Raw genomic sequence first — 17,856 nt, 5'->3', positions numbered from 1 at the left:
CTTGCTAAACAGATCACAGCAGTGGGTATCTGGCAGTCAGTCTGCTGGCTGGGCATAATAGAAGGAGACAATGTCATATCCTGGTCGTCTTTAGTGAAAACAACATGTCACTTGCAGACTTGCTGGAATGCTATAATGACTTGATTGCTAGATTTAGCCTGTCATTATTTTAAAAGCATGTGTTTATATATGCTGGCAGGAGCAGGAAAAAGAGGTTGGTTTAGGTAAGCTTGGTGTCTGGGAATGTCTTTGGCTTGCCCTGTATCACAGCAAATTAACTGAGTGACCTTTGGTAAGTCATTTAGGTTTCCAAGCTTGAATTCCGTCAAGTCTAAAATGAGGGCATTTTGCCTACTTTCAAGGGTGGGCATGAGCATTAAATGATATAATCACTATGAAACAATCAGGTAAGCAGCAGTTGCTCCCTCACTGTCAGTTTCCTATCCATTGAGTCAATCTCCGCCTTAGCTCCAGCAGAGATAAAAGGAATAACATACAGACTTTTTTATTCCTCCCCGAAGTGCAGGATAGGTTTTGATTCCCACATGAAGGCTGGTTTTTCATTCTGCTTTTTCCACAAGCCCACAAGTCAAAGGTTTTCCTTTAGTGTGCTGTGGTATTAAAGTGTGATATTTGTTTGCAGTGATGGAGCCTAAGCGTAAAAACTGACACAAATTTCCAGGTGGTTGGTTTTTGACCCTTCCATTTCCTTGACTATATTTTTCTTTTGAGTTGGCATGATTTATAAACAGCTCTGCTCCAATTGCAGAAAGGAGCAAATTGTTTACCTTTGAAAGTATGTTAATTCTCTCATGCTACTAGGAAGGGGGTTTTCACAAGGAACTAACTTTATTTGAATTTTTTTTTTTTTTTGAGAAAGTTTCACTTTTGTTACCCAGGCTGGAGTGCAATGGCGCTATCTCGGCTCACCGCAACCTCCGTGTCCTGGGTTCAGGCAATTCTCCTGCCTCAGCCTCCTGAGTAGCTGGGATTACAGGCACGTGCCACCATGCCCAGCTAATTTTTTTTCTATTTGTAGTAGAGATGGGGTTTCACAATGTTGACCAGGATGGTCTTGATCTCTTAACCTTGTGATCCACCCGCCTCAGCCTCCCAAAGTGCTGGGATTACAGGCGTGAGCCACTGTGCCCAGCCCTTTATTTGAATTTTAAGCCAAGCAATTTGAAGGGGGATGGAGAAATACACACAGTTAATATTCACTGGAGTGTCACTGACAGGTCTCATTCAAAGGGACCACATAAAAATTCCTTTATTAGTTATTTCTCCTTGTCACTATGGAGATGCTCTAGTGTCATTTGCATCCCAAGTTTAAAATCCATACTTTTATATGTTTGCTAGATTGAAATGAAGATGATATATTCTCTTTAGAATTTCTTTTTTTTTCCATTAAAATATGGTATTTGTGTGAACTGAAAAGTAGAGTACACTATCTGACAGGATTTAGAGTCAAATGGGGCAGTCTGAGTCTCTTCCATTGTCTAGCAGGGACAAGCTCAACCAAGTCACTTCACCTGTCTTTTCGTCAGGTTTCTCATTTGCAAAGTGGAGACTCCAATCTTTCTCACAGGATGTAGTGAGAAAAAATGTTTTAAGATGGGAGAAATTACAAAATATAAATGGTACACAAAAGTAAAATGGTATTTTTAAGTTAGAATAAGTTTTAATATGCTTAAAGTTTTATCTAAAGATTTTATGCAGTCTTTGACAGGACAATGGATGCAGCAAACCACTACCATGGCATGTGTATACCTATGTAACAAGCCTGCATGATCTGCACATGTACCCTAGAACTTAAAGTATAATAAATAAATTTAAAAAATAGAATTCTTATCTACATTGCTTGCCAGTGGTGAATATGCAATGTATTTAACTTGTCATGAACGTTATGAAGCATCAAGCAGAACTTACCAAGAGAAATGGGAACTTAATTTTAGAGAAGGTGGCTGAGAGTGTCTGATTAGCCCTGAGAGCAATTGGGAATTTCCTGCTGACCTGTGAAATAGCCTGTATTTCTGCACTCCTGGTGGGCCATATGGCTATACAAATAGGTAACGGGGGAACAGAGGGACCTTGTGGTGGCTTAGGGCTCTGGAATATTCAGCCTGTAGGTTGGGCAATTTAGAAAGTGGCCCCGTCTGCTTTGTAGGTAATAAAATGCCATAGTGGCGAAGGAAATAGACTTAAATCCTGACAGACCGAGTTTTAAATGCTAGCTTTTCACTTTTATTATTACGATTTTCTTATTTGAGAAATAGCAGTAACTGTCAAGGCTCTTGAAGGCTTGGATGAGGTAATACATGTCCTAGTATTCTCTTGCTACATGCAGTGGATTGAATAGTGCCCCCTAAAAGATGTATCCAGGTACAAATCCCCAGAACCTGTGAACATGATCTTATTTGCAAAAATTGTTTTGACAGGTGTAATGAAGAATCTTGAGATCATCCTGTATGACCAAGGTAGACCCTAAATCCAGTGGCAACTGTCTTCATAAGAGGCGGAAGACACAGACACAGAGAAGAGACCATGTGAAAACAAAAGAAGAGGCTGGAGTGATGCAGCCATCAGGTAAAGAAAACCCACAACTATCAGGAGGCAGAAGAGGCAAGAAATGTAATCTTCTAGAGGATCTGGATGAGTGTGGTCCTATGAACACCTTGATTTCAGACTTCTGACCTCCAGTACTGTGGAATAAAATTCTGATGTTTAAAGTCACTTTTTGATTTTGTAATTTGCTACAGTACCACAGGAGGTAAAGAACTGAGCTCAGTGTCTTTTACATGGGCAATGCTCCATCATTTGTAGCTTTATTTTCTAAATAAAATAGACCTTTTTTTGGAGGGTAGGTAATGTGCTTTCAAAAAAATTATTTCTTTAACTTTTTCCTACTTCATAACCTTTGCTTAAACTTCATTAATTCAGTCACTTAGTATTTATTAAGCAACTTCCATGTATCAAGATACTTTGTGCTAAGTGTACTAAATACTTTTAAAAGAGCACTATTTGATATGAAGCAGGATACATTTAGACCCCAGTCTTATTAGGTTTAACTCACTGCATATTCACCATGAATAACCAGTGTATATTAGTTACTCTCAAGTGAATATTTCATCTTCACTTCACTCTAGCAAGTTTATAAGAGTATGGCTTTTAAAAATTGGGATTCAAATGATACTTGAACATCTCTCATAGTGACAAGGAAATAGGACTAATAAAGGAGTTTTTAATGTGGTCACTTTGAATCAGATATGTCAATGACAGACTAGTAAATATAAACTGTATACATTTCCCCATCCTCCTTCAAATTGCTTGGCTTAAAATTCAAATAAATTTAGTTTCTTGTGAAACTCTTCCTTCTAGTGGCATGAGAGAATTAAGGTATTTCTGAAAGTAAACAATTTGCTCCTTTCTGCAGACACAGACAAATATAAAACAAATCCTCACTGTAGGATTAAATGCTATGACAAAATCTTTTTGGGTTTGGGACAAAGAACAGAAGGATTACTTAAATGGTAGAATCAGTGTGGCGGACTCTTGGCAAAGATGGAAACAGGGACAGAAGTAGAGTCATTGGTTTTAAGCAAATGACTAAGCCTGAAGAACAAAGGGAGAAGTCTTAGGAGGGGACAAAAAGTAGTTTTATAGAGGACTTCTGTTATTAAAACAAAGTGTTGACTTTGAAAATTGATGTTGCCAGCTGGGCATGGTGACTCATGCCTGTAATCCCAGCACTTGGGAGGCCGAGGCGGGTGAATCACTTGAGGTCAGGAATTTGAGACCTCCTGACCAACATGGTGAAACCCCATCTCCACTAAAAATATAAAAATTAGCTGGGCATGGTGGTGCATACCTGTAGTCCCAGCTACTTGGGAGGCTGAAGCAGGAGAATTGCATGAACCCGGGAGGTGGAGATTGCAGTGAGCTGAGATAGTGCCACTGCACTCCAGCCTGGGCGACAGAGTGAGACTCCATCTCAAAAAAATAAAAAAAACAAAACTAAAAAAAAAAGAAAAAAAGATGTATCCATCAGGAATGAGAAGCAGAACATTTTACTGGGTGGAATATTGTTGTTCTGTGTATGGTGCAACAAGGCAACTTCTGGATGTTCTAGGGCAGGGATGGGCAAACTTTGACCTTAAAGAACCAGGTGGTAAAGAGCTTGTGGGCTATATGGTCTCTGAAAGCTTTATGACTTTACATTATAGCATGAAAGGAGTCATAGACAGTATGTAAACAAATGAGTGTGACAGGGTTCCAAACTTTATTTATTGGACACTGAAATTTGGATTTCATATAGTTTCCACATGTCTTGATACATATATTTTTTGTTAACCATTTAAAAATGTAACAGCCATTCTTAGCTTGAAAGGTATACCAGAACAGGCAGTGAGATATATGTGGCTCTTTCACAATTTGCCAAGCCCTATTATAGAATGCAGTTTCTGTTTCTACAAGGAAAGGAAAAACCCTCTATGCCTAGAAATTCTGATATAAGTAGCAACCAGCAGGAAGAGTGGAGAGCTATATGGGGAAGAGAGGTTTTTCTGGGGAAACAGTATAATATCTGCCGAATTCTCAGCTCCTGCTGGCTCAATAAACATGGGCCTGAGCGTGATTAAAAAATATTATTTTTTGCTTCCTGAATCAACATTTAATGATAATGTTTCTACTTGATGTTTCAGCGACAAAAGTGCAAATTATGCATGAAATTGATGTACATTATTCCATAATAAAGTAATCTGAGAGAAAAACACATTAGGTATTCATATTGAAAACAAGTCATTTATAACTATTAGGACATTTTGAAAAGGAGAATGATGTCCCTGGAAACAAGAATGACTGGAAATTGGAGCCATTTAGTTGTGACCAGGGACATGGAGCATTGTGTTCCAGCACCACCCAGTTGCCTTTGTGGTCATAGATTTTTAAAATGATGAAAGGCAGTTCTTCATATTTCTTATTCTATGACATCATTTTCTGAGTGATAATAAGTAGTACATTCCTCTATAATACCACATTTACAACCTTCACCACACTTTGGGGCCCTGGAAATGTGCTGATAACAAATGATTATGAATTTGAATGTGAATTTGTCAAATACTCTGTGGAATCAAGTGTCTTATTATTCAGACCATGTGGGTACTCCACAAATTATTATGCTTAAGTTATAGCTTCTCAATTCTGAAGTATCTGCCTTCCACCTTCTTTTAAAACGTTGTGTTTTAGACACACCTATTCCATATCAGTTTCCAAAAGTACATCCTCTTGTCAATAAACTTTTGTAGGTTTAACATTAAATGTCAATGTAGGTGGAGCTACTCTGCACAGATCATAGATTTTTAGAGCTTACCGTGGCCTCAGAGATGACCTAGACCACTTCCTCATTTTACACCTGAAGGAAATGACAGCAAAGTGACTTTGTAATTCATTAGTTTTACCATTGGCTTTAGGTGATTTCTCTTTCACTCTATACTGAAACCTGGGCTTTCCAGTATACAGTCTGAAATGCTTGGTCCGTGGTTTGTAGGAGAGACAAACTATTCCAAGCATCTCTTCAATAGCCTCCATTTTTCTAAAAAACATATCTGAGAGATCAGGAAATCACAAGTGGGTTGGATTAGGAACTTTCTTTTCATATAGCCCATGGCTTTGGACCTTGATAGTAGGAAGTATTCCATTAGTATTGTTACTTAAAAAAATTAAACTCAATTTTAGATTTGGAAGTACATGTATGTGTTTATTCCATGGGTATATTACATACTGGTGGGGATTGGGATGTTACCTTCATTAAGAGAGTAAATTAAGGGTATGCCCAGTTATCTTGGAGAGAATGAAAAAAAAATTGTTCTAGAGAGACCAGCCCTATTGAAGAGGTTGGGTGAGTAGTCTCTGTATATTGAAGTAGACTGGGGAGTAGTTGATCTGGTGGCTAAGACTAGTGATGGGTAGAGAGCAATGGGTACAGGAAGCAACAGTTAATATAAAGGCATCTAGTTGGGACAACTGTGTCACACAGAGAATGGTCAATATTTTTCTTTGGGCAGGGAGCAAATGGAGATCTGTATGAAACTACAGAACTGATCCCTGAATTTGGGGCAGGATCCAACTTTTGGGAAGAACTCTAGCAAGACATATCCACATCCTCAGTGGGGGTTTAGAGGGCTAGGATAAGAATTTTCTAGGACTCATTGTAGGGAAGAGGAACCTAGAGAGAAGCTCAGAAACCTTGGAATGGAGAAAAGGCAATGAGAAAGGAGAGGAAAGCAGTTGAGTAATTAAACATTTAAGCTCATATTTCCTCTGTTTGGTCCTAGGGAGTGAGTTCTCAATGAAGTCACTCATACAGATATGCAGAGGTGGCAAAGGCAGGGTTGAGGGCAGTGGCTTGGTCTGCCCCTGTCATTACAATGTAGATTATCCTCAACCATTGTGCATGAGCTCTGTCTGTTTTTCCCATGGTCTGTTGAGTCTAGCAATGTTTACTTTCTCTCCAGAGATTTTCAATTTGGACAGTTTTGTGGTTCTGTGAAAACCAATTCTTCATCAAATCTGAAGAAAACGTTTTTTAAAACTGCTTTCATTGCAGAGGAAAAAATAGACAATAGGATTCCATATCATAAATACTTATTACTACTATGGTAGAGTTATGGAAAGTGAAATGATCTTTTATGTATTTAAGTTTGCACTCATAGGGATATCAGAGTATCAGCCAGCCAATGGATTTTGCTTTAGCAGTTCTCGTGTTAGCATCTATTATTTGCACTACTGCTATGTATAAATACGTGAATCATAAAAAGGTATTTTAAAAGTGTGTTGTTTCCTTAAAACTCATTGAAAAACCCAGTCTTGGAAGTGGAAGTGATCTGGTCCTTTCTTGACTCACCTGTGCTCCTAGCAGAGGATCCTGCCCACCAGAGTGCTTTCTTTTGTTTGGTCTTAGTTCTGCTTTTGGGCAATTCCACAAGATCATGAGTAGGATCTTGGGTCAGCTTCATGTCCATCTTGCTGCTCTTTTCCCTGTTAACCAGAATGCGCATATGTTGATCTGAGTGAAACTTCACATGCCTAACAATGGCGTATCCTTATCACCACAATGATTCTATTTACATCCCCAAGGTGGGAGCTCAGTAATTCCATTCTATAGGATCTCAGCTAATTTAATTTGTGGGAGTGCTGCTTGCTGAGATGTAGTTACTTTGGGTGGGTTTTTGAATCCTGACTCATATATAACTCTGGGCCTTTCCGACCTGTCATCTGAGGTTTCTTCCTGGAACCTACATTGTATTTTTTGATCTCTAGTTCTATGCCAATTATGGGTATGAAGCTTGATCTGTGCAACTTATTTTCTTCACCTGTTTTCTATATTTGCATTCTGTCATGATTGTCAAACCTCTCTTACTTGTTCTATGAGGACTTTTAGGCTCTGATTCAGTCTTAGTGTACTCATTACTTCCAAATCATTTCCTAGCCTCTATATTGATGCCAGTGTCTTGATTCCTTCACCTCTCCTGCCTTTCCGCTGGTTCTCCAGGCTCCTTAACAACTTCATTTCAATATCTTGATAACCAATACCTTTTCAATACTTCTTGAACATCAAGGACTATCCTCATTCTTTCCTATCTCAGTCCAAGACTAAATGGCAATGCCAGAAGCTTCCACATTAAAATAAAAACAAGAACTAAACCAAACCGAACCATACATAAGAAAAATTTAGTAGCACTATGCTATCATTGGATTAGTGAAAAGTTAGAGGTGTATACCTAGATGGCCTTATATGCATTTATGTCACAGTCTGACCAGGTTTATTTTGATAGATTGCTATCTACTTTAAATGGAATGTTTTCTGCAGAGTTCTATGCACAACAATGAAAAACTACCTCGAGTTGTATTCATAAATAACATTTGAAGTAGAAAAGAATTTGCCTTACCAGAACCCTTCTTTACTTTGAAATGACTGATAAAATTTCCTTAAAATACTTCAATGATGTGAAAAATATGCTAGGACATTTTATTGTTTATTGCATCTGATATAACATGAGCACAATACCTATAACTGGTTTTCAGAGGATTTGAGTTTTGATCATTTATCTTTTGATTTATTGGTCGGAAACATTTTCCTCACTGAGAGGCTTCTTTCATAAATTGTGGGATATCACACAGTTTGTAAAATAACTTGGAAAAAGAAAAGAGAATAATAATTTAAAAAATTCATTCGATAACATAGTATTATCTGGATTTTGTCTTCTGACGTAGGCTGTCTTAAGCCTATTGAGAGAGGCTTCTTTCAAATATATTTTTAATAAGAAGGAAAATCAACATAAATTTTATTTCTTAAATTGTTTTAAATTATTGGAACATAATTTAAGGCTCAGCATATGGTCTGTTTTGGTTAATATATCATCTATCTGTATTTTAAAAGAATGATATTCTACTGTTGGAGTATTCTTTGAATGTCAAATTATAGTTATTTTTCTATATGATTACTAATTATTATAATCTTGTTCTATCAATTACTGAGAGAGAAACTTTTGAAATCTTCAATTATAATTACAAATTTATTTGTGCTCCATAAAATCTTTCAGTTTTTGATTTATTTTTAAGCTCTATCTATTTTTAGGTACATTCACATTTAGGGTTTTTATGCCTTCTTGATGAATTCTTTTATCATTATGTTTCTTTATCCTTGATAATATATTTTGGCTTAAAGTCTACTTTAGCTAGTATTAATATAACCACATCAGCTTTATAATTAACATTTGCCTGGTACATATTTTTCCACGAACTTACTTTTAACATGTCTATATGTTTTGTTTGTTTTTTTTTTTTTGAGACGGAGGCTCGCACTGTCACCAAGGCTGTAGTGCAGTGGTGCAATCTCAGTTCACTGCAATCTCTACTTCCTGGGTTCAAGCAATTCTCCTGCTTCAGCCTCCTGAGTAGCTGGGACTACAGGTGTGCACCACCACGCCCAGCTAATGCCAGGATGTCTCCATCTCCGGACCTGGTGATCAGCCCACCTGGGCCTCCCAAAGTGCTGGAATTACAGACGTGAGCCACCGTGCCTGGCCTGTCTATGTTTTTAATATGTCTTTATATTTGAAGCCACCTGCCTGCCCGCTTGCTTTCCTCCCTCCTTCCCTCCCTCCCTCTGGCCCTTCCTCCTTCCCTCCTTCCTTCTGACAGCATATAGTTGGGTCTTATATTTTATACAGTCTGACATGTTTGCCTTTTAATTGGGATATTTGGACTATTTGTATTTAAGGAAAACATTTATTTAAGATTGGAGGATTGTAGTTACTTCTTTCTCAAATGTTTGATACATTTACCAGTGAATTTCAGTTTCATTGATTTTTCTCTATTGTTTGTCTACTTTATATTACATTGATTCCCACATTTAGTTTTTTATTTTCTCCTTTCTACTTACTTTGGGTTTATTTTGCTCTTCTTTTACTAGCTTCTTAAAATGAACCTTAGATTATTAATCTTAACTTTGCTTTTTCTCTAAGCATCTCAAGATATATTTTTTCCTTTAAGGATTGCTTTAATTGTAACACACGAAGTTTATTTTAAAAATTAACTTATATTTTATGATAATTTCCTTTATTTTAAAATCAACATATAGTTCTACATATTTATAGGACATAGTGGTGTTTTGATATATATATATATAATGTATAGTGATCCCATCAGGGTAATTAGCATATTCATTATCTCAGTCATTTATCATTTCTTCATGTTGGGAACATGCAGTACTTCCTTCTTGCTGTTTGAATTTGTGCATTATTAACTTTGGTCATTCTACAGTGCTATTGAACACTAGAATTTATTCCTTCTATCTAGCTGTAATTTTGTATCCTCTAACAAATCTCTCCCTATAAACCCCTATCCCTACCCTTCCCAGCCTCTGGTAACCTCTATTCTACTTTTTACTTCTATGAGATTAACATTTTTAGTTTTCACATATAAGTCAGAATATGCGGTGTTTAACTTTCTGTTCCTGGGTCATTTCACTTAACATAATGTCCTCCAGTTTCGACCAAGTTGCCATAAATGATAGAATTTAAATTTTTTAATGTCTGAATAGTGTTCCATTGTGTATATATACAACATTTTAACAACTCATCTGTTGTTAGACACCTAGGTTGATTCCAAATATTCACTATTGTGAACAGTGCTGCAACAAACATGGGGATGCAGGTGTTTCATCGAGATACTGATTTTCTATTCTTTAGATCAATGCCCAGCAGTGGTACTGCTGGATCTTATGGAAGTTCTGTTGGCAGCTTTTTGAGGAACCTCTGTACTGTTCTCTGTTGAACTGTACTACTTTACCTTCCTACCGAGAATGTATAAGAGTTCCCTTTTCAGCATTTGTTATTTTTTGTCTTTTGATAATAGCCATCCTAACTGGGGTGAGATGATATTTCACTGTGGTTTTGATTTGCATTTCCTTGGTGATTAATGATATTGAGCATTTAAAAAATATATTTGTTGGCTATTTGTGTCTTTTTTTTGCAGAAATATCTGTTCATATTATTTACCCATTTAAAAATCAGATTTTTTTGCTGTTGAGATGTTTGAATTTCTTGTATATTCTAAGTATGAATCACCTATTTGATGGATAGTTTGCAAATATTTTCTCCCATTCTATAGTTTACTTTTTCACTCTGACAGTTTCCTTTACTGTGCAAAAGCTTTTTAGTTTGATATAATCTTATTTTTTTGTTGTTGCTTTTCTTGCCTGTGACTTTGTGGTCTTATTTATAAAATTTTTTCTCAGACCAATGTCCTGAAGCATTTCTCCTATGTTTTCTTCTGGTAGTCTATAGAATGGGGTCTTAAGTTCAGGTCTTTGATCTATTTTGAGTTGATTTTTCTTTTCTTTTCTTTTCTTTTTTTTTTTTTTTTTTTGAGACGGAGTCTTACTGTGTCATCCTGGCTGGAGAGCAGTGGTGTGATCTTGTTTCACTGCAACCTCCACCTCCTGTGTTCATGCCATATCTTGTCTCAGTCTCCTGAGTAGCTGGGACTACAGGTGCATGCCACCACATTTGGCTAATTTTTTGTACTTTTAGTAGAGATGGGGTTTCACTGTGTTAGCTAGAATAGTCTTGATCTCCTGACTCCATGATCTGCCTGCCTTGGCCTCCCAAAGTGCTGGGATTACAGGCGTGAGCCACCGCACTCTGCCAAGTTTATTTTCCTATAGGGACAGAGGTAGGGGGTCTAGTTTTATTCTTTTGTGTGCTCATATTTAGTTTTTTCAGAACCATTTATTGGAGAGACTGTCCTTTCCCCATTTTGTATTCTTGGTTACTTGGCAAAAATCAGTTGGCTATAGGTATAGGGACTAATTTCTGGCCACCCACGAAGTTTAATATGTTGTATTTCCATTATCATTCGGGTACTAATATTTCTATTTTCTTTTGTAATGTTTTCCTTTTACTCATCCTTTACTTAGAATTGTATTGTTTACTTTTCAAATATTTGGGTATATTCCAGATATAATTTTGTTATTGATTTATAATTCTGTTTTACTTAGGAAATATGTTCTCTATGGTTTCAATCATTTGAAATTTAAGTATGTTTTCTGACCCAACATCTGGTCTACCTTGTGCACTTCAGAATAAGGCAATTGCTTTGAGTAGTGGTCTATAAAATTTCAATTAATTTCATTTAATATTTAAAATTGTTTAATAGTGTATTTCAAATCAAGATCCTTTGATTTTTTTGAAAACATTTTGATATGCCCCTCTTTTTTTTTTTAACTATTATTCCTTTTCTTGAGGCACCTTTTGTCTATTTTTAAAATATAATCAGTTTATAAAAGGATGTCCATCTGCAAGCTAGAAGGAAAGCCTTCTCCAGAGTCTGAGCTTGCCAACACTGTTTCCTTGGACTTTCCAGCCTCCAGAATTGTGAGAAATAAATGTCTGTTATCTTAGCTACCCAGTGAATGGTATCTGTAATAGCAGCCTTAAGTGACTAAGACATACCTCTTGTGTATGATAAAATACTCTTTGATATGGTTTGGCTGTGTCGCAACCCAAATCTCTTCTTGAACTGTAGTTCCCATAATCCCCTTGTATTGTCAGAGGGACCCAGTGGGAGGTAATTGAATCATGGGTGGTTACCGCCATGCTGTTCTTGTGATAGTGAGTTCCTATGAGATCTGATAGTTTTATAAGGGGCATCCCTCCACCCCCACCCCTGCCTTTGCTCTGCACTTCTCCTTGCTGCCACTGTGGGATGAAGGACATGCTTGCTTCCCCTTCTGCCATGATTGTGAGTTTCCTGAAGCCTCACCAGCCATGCTGAACCATAAGTCAATTAAACTTCTTTCCTTTATAAATTACCCAGTCTTGGGTGTATCTTTAGAACAGACTAATGCAGTGAATTGGTACCACAGAGAATGGGTAGCTGCTGCAAAGATACCTGAAATTGTGGAAGCAACTTTGGAACTGGGTACCAGGCAGAGGTTGGAACAGTCTGTGGGTCTCAGAAGAAGACAGGAAGGGGTGGGAAAGTTTGTAAATTCCTAGAGACTTGTTGAATGGCTTTGACCAAAATGCTGATAATGATACAGACAATGAAGTTCAGGCTGAAATGGTCTCAGATAGAGATGAGAAACTTCTTGGGAACTGGAGTAAAGGTCACTCTTGCTATACAAAGAGACTGGTGGCATTTTGCCCCTGCCTTAGAAATCTGTGGAATTTTGAACTTGAGAGAGATTATTTAGGGTATATGCTGGAAGAAATTTCTAAGTGGCAAAGCATACAAAAGGAAGCAGAGCATAAAAGTTTGAAGATCTGCAGTCTGATGATTCAGTAGAAGAGGAAAACCATTTTCAGGGGAGAAATTCAAGCTTGCAGCAGAAATTTTCATAAGTAACAAGGAGTTGAATACTAATCACTAAGACAATGGGGAAAATGTCTGCAGGGTATGTCAGAGACCTTTGCAGTAGCCCCTCCCATCACAGGCCTGGAAGCTTAGAAGGGAAAAATGGTTTCCTGGACTGGGTCCAGGTCCCCCCTGCTTGGTGCCCTGTATCCCAGAAGTTCCAACTGTAGCTAAAGGGGCCAAGGTACAGCTTGGTCCATGGCTTCAGAGGGTACAAGCCCCAAGTCTTCTCAGCTTCCACATGATGCTGAGCCTGTGTATGCACAGAAATCAAGAATTGAGGTTTGGGAACCTCTGCCTAGATTTCAGAGAATGTATGGAAACACCTGGATGTCCAGGGATACATTTGCTTCAAGGGTGGAGCTCTCATGGAGAACCTCTGCTAGGGCAGAGCAGAGGAAAATGTGGGGCTGGACTTGGACTTTTGAGTTAATGCTGTAATGAGTTAAGACTTTGGGGGACTTTTGGGAAGGCATGATTGTGTTTTGAAATGTGAGGATATGAGATTTTGGAGGGGCCAGGGGTGGAATGATATGGTTTGGCTGTGTCCCTACCTAAATCTCATCTTGAACGGCAGTTCCCATAATCCCCTCATGTTGTGGGAGGACCTAGTGGGATGGTTATCTCCATGCTGTTCTTGTGATAATGAGTGAGTTCTCATGAGATCTGATGGTTTTGTAAGGAGTTTCCCCTCCCCTTTGCTCTGCACTTCTTGCTACCACCATATGAAGAAGGACATGTTTGCTTTCCCTTCTGCCATGATTTTAAGTTTTCTGAGGCCTCACGAGCCCTGCAGAATTGTAAGTCAATTAAATCTCTTTCCATTATGAATTTCCCTTATTAGCAGCATGAAAACATACTAATATATCCTTATGTCATAGTGATTCCATTTACTTCTTTCCTGTACTTTCTCCTATAGTTGTCACATATTTACTTCTAAATACGTTTTAAATCCACAATTCACTGCCATTATTTTTGCTTTAAACAGTCTTTCAAACAAATTTTAAAAATGAGAAAAGATATAAAAAATGTTTTCTCACATATTTACCATTTCAGTCCTCTTTTTTCTGCACACTATATTGTTTTGTTTTTGTATGATACCAGTTAGTCAGTATTTTTGGCTTTGTGGTCAATCAAGTCTATGTCATAATGACTCATCTACACTCATGTAGAGTAAAATAAGCTATAGACAATTTATTGACTATTGAGCATGGCTAAGTTCCAATAAAACTTTATTTGTAAATACTAAACTTTAAATTTTATATATTTTCACTAAACTTTGAAATTTACATAATTTTCAAAATATTATTATTTTGATTTTTCTAATTATTTCAGTATGTCAAACCCATCTTACCTTATGGACCACATAAAAACAACAGGTAGATGGCTGGATGTGGCTTATAGTTTATAATTTACCGACCTCTGCTATAGATCCATGTTTACATCTGGTATTACTAAGCCTCAACATAAAGCCTATCTGGTAATATTTCTTGGAGTGTGGATCTACTAATGATAGTTTTTTTATTTGTCTGAAAACTGAGTCATCTATCCCTCACTTTTGAACAATATTTTCATGGGCCGTAGGATTCTAGGTTGACAGGTTTTGTTTTTCAGCACTTTAAAGAAGTTGTTCTGTTGTTTTCTGGTTAGTCATATCTCTATGCTCTGTTTCCTCTGCCACAAAGTGAAGTTTTTGGTTTCCACAGCTGCATCTTGGAAAGATAGAATACTTTTTGCAAATGCAAAAATCACCTCATATGTTTCTCTTCTCTCATGAGCAGCCTACATTGCCTATTGTCTAGTATCTAAAAACAGTTACTTTACATAGTTTGTTATCTATTTTTACCATGAGAATGCATTCTATTTCTGTGATTTTTGTCATGGATAGATCCAGACATCTTTTATATGTTTAATATATAAGTGGTGATTAGCTTATGTTGTATTTATAAAAAGTCATATTTGAATCCTGAGAAATGTTTAATATTTAAATTTCACTTTGTCTTTTCAAAACCTTTAATAATGTGAGTCCTAGACCATTGGATTATGAGGCTACAGCAAAAGGTTACCTTAGGCCATGAAACTTGAGTGTTATAACATCAGCCAATCAACATTTATTGAGCTTCATCTATGTACGAGATGCTGGTAGATCTCAGAATTGTTGCTCTTGCAAGCTCAGTATTATATAATAAATCTTGATATCATATTATTACTTTTTGAAGATATGTTGAATAATGTCACAAAAACAAGATTCTATAATTCTAAAGCATTGGGAGCTGAGGTCTCTGCAAAAAAAGAATTTTCTCTAAAATAATTACTAAGAACTGAATTTTAGCCCTAACTCTTTTGGACGTTATGCAGTCCACATAATCCTTCTAAGCCTTACTTTCCTTTTCCTTAGAATGAAGCTGTTATGCTCAAAGATCTTTAAAGTTCCCTTTCATATCTAAAATTTGTGATTTTCTGTATGTCCTTGTGTATCTTATGTACATTCTTCTGCCTTACTAGATTAGGACATAAATAGAAAAGCGTAATGTTTTTGAGATTCTGCATTCTGAAGGCGGTCTTGATTATTTAAAATATGAAATGTTAGAGTGCACTTAAGTTGCAAAAAAATGATTTTCTAAACATAATAGCTAGTTACCTTACATGTATGCTTTTATGTGTCTTCTGAGTCATATCCACTCTCAGTAGCTGCTGACAAAACAAGATTTTACTGCTGAAAGAGCAGCAGATCTAATATTGCTGCAAAAGAGCAGGCTGAATTTTATTTTGCCTTGGGTCATGAATAAAATTCTAGTCATGCTCTGATCCTACACTCTTTATTGTTCCCCATGACACATCATAGGTAAAAGAAAGCTTTGCTTTTGCAGGAATTGCAAAACTTTAAATGAAGAACTTGAAAACACCTAATAGGTCATACATAAATCTTAGAGAGATTGGAAAACATTCTCCTGGACTTAGCGACACATGCAAATGGGTATCTTTTTTGGGTAATGCTGACAGCTGTAACGTTTAGACCTACATGTAAAATGGCTTGCAGTAATAGGAATTTGTTTCATTTGCATTTAGCCGTCTCTGGCCGGTGAGCATGTCGGCAGTGAGGTTTCCTTCTTGGGGTCGTTTAGGAATGCATGTTGATGGAGGCTCCGCCATTATTCAGGGCCTTCGGCAGATCAGGACTGTGCCAGTATAACACCTCATTTCTATAGCTGCTTCAGTCATCTCCATCTCACTGAATTAGAAGGAGAAAAGAGCATGGAGATATTTTTGAGATATTTTTACGGGCTAGTCTTCAATCCTATTGACTTCATCTATCTGATGGGGAAATGGAGAAATCTTAGAATCAGGAAAAGAAGCCAAGTTTGTATAACTCTAGAACTCAAGTTGTTAACTACTTTCTTACATTTTTGTGTGTGTGTGATCTTGAAGTATCTGTCCAACTTTGGAAGTCTACAAAATAATCTCTTATTATAACTAAATCTTGAAATGAACTTATACTGATGGAGAGCAATACCATTTTATTTGTATGTTCCCTATCATTTTCCTGATTTTTCCGCAGAGACCCCATTTCTCTCTTTCTACTCAGCTCTAGAAACTGGATGTGAGAGAACAGAGTTCCTCATTTTGCTGACTTGGAGATCTATACTTGCCCTGGGAAATGAAAGGAACACACAGCTGGGCACGCAATCCAAAATCATCAGCTGTTTCTGTCTTGGGGCTTCAAGGTTCATATACGTCAAGGAAGATGGCTTTTAAAACTCTCTAAGTTAATCCATAGCCATTTTATATGAATGGGGTCTTTCACCTTGTTTTCTTGTGGATAAAAGAAGCTGAAAATATCTCTTTATTTACAATAGTATTTACTAGCTAGTAACCTTAAGTTTTATATAAAAATTCACTTTGCACAGGTGTCTGCTTTGAGGTAAAAAAAAAATCTCAGTAATTGTTAGTGTTCAATTCTTAAGTCCCCAGATGTATTTCTGTATTTTTCTAATGCATGCAACTCAATTTCCAGATGTGCCCCTTGAGGCTCTTCTGCTTTGCATTTATTTTTCTGGGCAGCCATCTCATAATTCTAATCAACAGGACACATAATTTCAATTGTTGAGAGACTATACTACATTTATATGGTATTGCTAAGATCAAAGACACTTTTTGTCTGCCATAAAATTGAGACAGACTTGCCAAATGTCTTTCTTCTTTTAAAAACATATTCATCTGATATTGTTTGGATATTTGTATCCTCAAAATATATGTTGAAATTTGATCCCCAATGTTGGAGGTTGGGGGTCTAATGGAAGGTGTTTGGGTCATGGGGGTTGGATCCCTCATCAATGTCTTGGTGCCATTCTCGTGGTAATGAGTAAGTTCTTGCTATATTAGTTCCCTAGAAAAATGATTATTAAAAAGAGTCTAGACCTAGCACCCCCGCCCAACTTCTGCTCTCTCATTGTGTGACCTCTGAACATGCGAGCTCCCCTTTGCCTTCTACCAGGAATGGAAGCAGCCTGAAATCCTTCCCAGAAGCAGTTGCTGGTACTAGGCTTCTTTCTCAGCCTGCAGAACTGTGAGCCAAATAAACCCCTTTTCTTTATAAATTACCGAGCCTCAGATATTTCTTTGTAGCAACATAAGTAGACTAAGACAGAAAACTGTTACTGAAGAGTAGAGTGTGGATATAATCCCAGCACTTTGGGAGGCCAAGACAATTGAATTGCTTGAGCCCAGGAGTTCAAGGTCAGCCTGGGCAATGTAGTGAAACCCTATCCCCACTAAGAATACAAAAATTAGCTGGGCATGGTGGTGCATGTACGTGTAGTTCCATCTGCTGAGAAGGCTGAGGTGAGAGGATTGCTAGAGCCTAGAAGGTCAAGCCTGTAGTGAGCCATGATTGCACCTCTGCACTCCAGCCTGGGCAACAGAGCAAGACTCTGCCTC

The 17,856-nt window shown here is 37.3% G+C and overlaps 1 long non-coding RNA gene across 7 annotated transcripts in view; it reads left to right on the top strand.

The window, feature by feature from the left end:
- Positions 1-17,856, top strand: part of LOC144579174 (uncharacterized) — a 331,105-nt gene that overhangs the window by 193,906 nt on the left and 119,343 nt on the right. For all 7 annotated transcript variants that reach the window (XR_013526129.1, XR_013526126.1, XR_013526124.1 and 4 more), the window contains one exon: positions 2,439-2,586. This is a non-coding gene — a long non-coding RNA (uncharacterized LOC144579174). The remainder of the gene's footprint in view (positions 1-2,438; positions 2,587-17,856) is intronic.

Source organism: Callithrix jacchus, chromosome 14 (genome assembly GCF_049354715.1).
Source record: "Callithrix jacchus isolate 240 chromosome 14, calJac240_pri, whole genome shotgun sequence".
NCBI classification, from domain to species: Eukaryota; Metazoa; Chordata; class Mammalia; order Primates; family Cebidae; genus Callithrix; species Callithrix jacchus.
The sequence above is the reverse complement of the archived record's forward strand: the minus strand, read 5'-3'. Positions and strand labels throughout refer to the sequence as shown.